This window comes from Zingiber officinale, chromosome 2A (genome assembly GCF_018446385.1).
Source record: "Zingiber officinale cultivar Zhangliang chromosome 2A, Zo_v1.1, whole genome shotgun sequence".
NCBI classification, from domain to species: Eukaryota; Viridiplantae; Streptophyta; class Magnoliopsida; order Zingiberales; family Zingiberaceae; genus Zingiber; species Zingiber officinale.
The window spans coordinates 61,327,816-61,332,811 of NC_055988.1; the positions used below are offsets into that span (position 1 = coordinate 61,327,816).

Sequence of the window (4,996 nt, forward strand, 5' to 3'; positions counted from 1 at the left end):
AAGTCGCCCCCAAAGAGGGGGATCCAAGGCCATACTCTTAGCAGGAAAGATCAACAGGGAAGGAAAAGAACTGAGGTAGGCAATGAACGAAGTGAAGGTTGTAGCCCTATTTAAAGGATTAAAGGACCCAAGGAATCACAATACTAAGGTTCACAGGATCACTGTATACAGGGCCACGAGATAGCTGTACATAAAATTTGTAAGGTCACTTCAATATCTGTAGTAAAGTCACGGGTAGGAAAAAAACAAAATCAGACTTGTGTCTAGTCAGTCGTCTACATCTCCTTCGACTAGACTTGAAGGGAAGGCTAGTGATATGTGTTAGGTTTCATGGGTCCCCGATAAGAAAGGGAAAGGATATAACCAAACGGAGAAGATAGGTCAATATAGGTCAGGATATATACCTCAAAAGAGGTAGGTCGATATCGTCCGAGATATGCCTCCAAGGAGGAAGACTCATATCGAGCAGCATATGCCTCAAAGGGAGTAGGCCAATATCGGTCGAGATATGCCTCAAAGGAAGTAGGTCAATATCGGTTGGGATATACTTCCGAGTGAGTAGATCAGTGTCGACCGAGATATACCTCAAAGGAGGTAGGTCAATATCGGCCGACATATGCCTCAAAGGAAGCAGGACAACTCGACCGGGATATATTGCCAAGTGAGTAAACTAGTGTCGACCGAGGCATACCTTTAAGAAGAAAGGCCAATATCGGTCGGGATATACTTCCGAATAAGTAGACTAGTATCAATCGAAACATACCTTTAGATGGAGATCTATAGAGATAGATCTAAGAGATTGCTTGGCCTAAGTCAGAGTACATACATTGACAAGGTACTCCTTCGGTTTGTTGATGTGCGTAGATTATATACTCTTTTATGCATGTTTTTACGCACATTAACATACTTTGAGCATGCTTGATCTATGCATTTTTATACTTCCAGCTTTCCTTTTAGCATATTTACTCTTTTGGTTCGGAGATCTGCTTTTTGTGCATTTTCTGTACACAGGAGTCGAAATTGGTGAAGATTAAGTGTCCTTGAGCAAGCTTGGAAGTAATTGAAGGGAGAAAGAGCATCGGGCCGTGTACCATACATGGCCGTGTGGTCCTAACAGGAAGGGAAGAGGACATGGCTGTGTGAATCCCACACGGCCGTGTCTTGATTTGAAAAAATCAGAGCAAAAGCCCTACATGGTCGTGTAGATCTACATGGCCGTGTGGAGTTTCCGGAGGCCAAGCAGATGGTGGCCATGTGCACCACACGGCCATGTGGATTTTCCAGAGACCAAGCAGGTGGCGGCCGTGTGCACCACACGGCCGTGTAGCATTTCTAGAGAGCAGGAGGGCCTTGGCCGTGTGCACCACACGGCCGTGCAGCATTGGCAGAGAAGGAACTGGACATGGCCGTGTGGATCTCACACGGCCGTGTCGAGGGGCCGTGTGGCGCCCGATTCCCTCCTCTATTTAAACCTTCCTTCATGAATTGAAAGGGGATCTCTCCCCCTTTGGGAGAAGGCAAGATTTGGTGGTTTCCTCTCAATCTTGGGAGGATTTCTGGGCGATTCAAGGGGAGTTCTTGACGATTTCGACTCCGGAGCGAGGATTGGATCCGAAGACGAGGCTTCTTCGTAGATAAGTTTTCTCTTTCCCCCTTTTCTTGGTTTCTTGGATTGGGGATTTAAGAAATGCTTGTATTCTTTATTTCTTCGGGTTTTCTTCCTCGATTCATGGAATAGATCTTGTATTCTAGGATGAAGGGAGTATTTGTATGATGGATTGATGTAATCTCTTATGGATTTGCCATTTTCTTGTTTCAATGACATTATCTTGCTTGTATCAATTAGATCTTGAATGATTAATGGTGATTCGTGCTTAATTCTCATTCTTGATTAATTGTTTGGATTTCTTATGGACTTTGTAAAGATAAACTCTCACTCGATCATCTGAGGGATCCACGTGACAGGTGCAAGCCCGTGTAAGGACGTTTGAGAGATAATCTTGAAGAGGAAATAGGAATATTCAAGAGAGTAGGATGGATTTTGTGATTAGTTTCTTGTATCTTGATAGATTAATAAGTCGTGGGATTCTATGTTGATATCCGAGGAAGGCATAGTAATAGGTGCACTTCTGTGTAAGGACAACATAGGTTCATGTCTAATTAATCTTATTTAGATACATTTCTCAGTCCTTAGCCGGTTGTCTATTGCAAGAGAGAACCGGCAACTTTCTACATGTTTGGCAATTGAGGGATAAGAATTGGTGAACCATTTACATTCGAGAAATCCTACAAAGAAACTGAAACTTCTAGAATCTCCCTTTATCATAACCCAAAACACTAAACTCTTGCTTGTTGATCTTTAATATTAGATTTGTTTATCTTCACTTTGCATTTGAAACAATTGGATAGTTGTTTAGCTAATTCGCATTGAGACATTTCTAGTGCTTATTCCAGTCCCTGTGGATACGATAATCTTTTATATTACTTGCGACATTTCCGTACACTTGCGGGCGCCGTTGCCGGGGACTGTGCTATAACATTAGGAATTATCAATTGAGTTAGACTAAACATAACTTTTCTTTCTTTCTTTTGATTTGCATAGTTATAACTAATTGTTAGAATTATGTTTTCAAAAGTTTTTCCTTTCTTGAATAACATTCTTAACAATTCTTTTTGTTGCAATTCTAATTCTAATTCTAACTTTGCATTCTTGATTTTTAGCACTCTAATCTAACTTTTCTCTGTTTTCTCTTTTGATCTAGTTTCTTTCTTCTTTTCTTTTGTAAACATATCTTGCAATTTTTAGCATATGAATTATTCTAGATATTTTTTTCTTTTTCCTTTTATCTTTTCTTTCTTGTTTTCATTATGCACTTTCTTTCTTGCAATTTAAATTCTGCATTTGCTTTCTTGCTTTTCATATTGCATTTTATTTCTTGTCTTTGATTCTTAATAATTTTCTTTTTCTTCTTGAATATCCATGAGCACTAACATGTCAAGCAGGACCATGAGAAATTTTTCTACACCCTTTTCTGCAAGATTTTTATCTCCCATTGTGCAACCTCAAATTGAAGTAGAAAGTTTCCAACTAGACCCAGAGATAATTTTCATGATACAAGGTCACAAATTTGGAGGAGAAGTATCAGAAAGTCCTTATCTGCATCTTGAAACATTTTTATAGATTTGTGATTTGGTGAAATGTGAAGGAGTATCAGCAAATGCAGTTCGATTGATGACATTTCCTTTCAGTATCAAGGATAAAGCAAGGACTTGGCTATATTCTCTCTGTCCTCAAAGCATCACAAGTTGGGAACAATTGGAGAAGCAATTTCTGAATCATTTTTTCCCTCCAAGTAGAACGGTGTATATGAGGAATTGCATAACAAATTTTACTCAGGCATATGGAGAATCATTATTTGAAGCATGGGATAGATTCAAGAGTCTTCAAAGACAGTGCCCTCATCATGGTTTTGAAAAATGGTTGATTTTGCACATATTCTATGGGGGAATTTCTTTCTCAGACAAGACTTTATTGGATTCATCAGCTGGAGGTTCTTTTATGGACAAAAGTGTAGATGAAGCTTATTCGTTAATTGATCAAGTGACATTGAACCTCCATGAATGGTCGAACAAAAGTTGGATGGAATTTCCCTCAGATATTCAAGAAGTGCAAGCCATAAATGTAAGAGAGCCTGTCAAACAAAATGAAATTCAACCACCTAAAAATGTTGAAATTCACAAGTCACAGAGTGAGGAGTTCAAACATTTGGGGGAAAAGCTTGATAGTATTGTTTCAAAATGGTTTAAAGAAGATCCCCCTCTTACACAGTCAAGATCCAATGAAAAGTGTGATGATGTTGGGTTGAGAAGTGACAAAAATTATGAAGAACTTCTGAAGAATGACATGTTTAGAATTGAGGGGAAGAATAATAGAAGATCACACGAACTCAATTCCATTTCTCTAGGAAGTTCCCAAAGGCCAGAAGTACCTTTCCCTCAACGATTAATCACACCAACATTAGATAAGCAAGTTTGACCTCCTTCAAAAGCTCAAAGGGAATTTGGGAAAAAGGGAGTTCAGTCTTTCCCAGGGCCTTCACTAAGGGTTCCTTTTCCACAAAGGTTAGTGGGGGTCAATGAAAATAAAGACTTCGGCAAATCCTGTGACACTAATATGGTTGAGTGTAGATTTTTGAATATATATGAAGATGAAGATTTTTCAGATGAGGATTTTATTGATAATGTAGTGGTAGATAAGTTTTCAGATCTACCTCAAAATTTTATAAGGTGTTATAGTGACATTGAATTTTCAGATGATGAATGTGATGTGGTAGATCAACTTAAAACTGCAAGTGAAGTTATTGATCCTCTTGTTATTGATTCTCTTATTGAGGACATAGATGTTGGTTTATTTTTTGATGTATGTGTTGATGATGATGATATGGAAGAATGTGTAGGGAGTTGTGTTGTGGAAGCAGCATCTCAAGGATCACGACCTTTGTCAAGACAACCCTTAGAGGTTTTAAGAATTGATCATGTTTTGGAACAATGTGTAGAGACTTATGCAGAGCTAGCAGAGTCTCAAGAATCACCATCATTGATATCATCAACACCTAAACTAGAGCCAGAACCATCATTTGATTCAGAGGAAGTCACATCTACATGTTTAGAAATTTCAGGTATTTCTCAGCAAAGTAAGGTTAGTATTTCTTGTGATCTATTGGAAAACTTTATGGAGGTACCTATAATTGACTTTGTTGGATGTGATTCAGTTTTTATTACTTATTCATCTTATCTTGATATGGTTCTAGCTCTGTACTATATAACATGCTTGTGGGAGATTTGTTTTTCTTTTGGATGTGCAGATTTCACATGGGCCAATAATTGGAAGCTCAATCTGAACCGTCTTCGACCACCTGAAAAAATTTCCAAGAAGACGAAGATGGAGAGAGTTATACTTTACTTTGTAGCTCCTTTGATGAAAGCTCCCTCCATA

General features: G+C 38.6%; 1 non-coding gene across 1 annotated transcript; it reads right to left on the minus strand.

Annotated features, from left to right (window-relative positions):
* Positions 1-3,365: 3,365 nt before the first annotated feature.
* On the minus strand, positions 3,366-3,471 carry LOC122044570. Its single transcript, XR_006129605.1, has one exon. It is a non-coding gene; the product is annotated as a small nucleolar RNA R71 (small nucleolar RNA).
* Between the last annotated feature and the right edge of the window lie 1,525 nt (positions 3,472-4,996).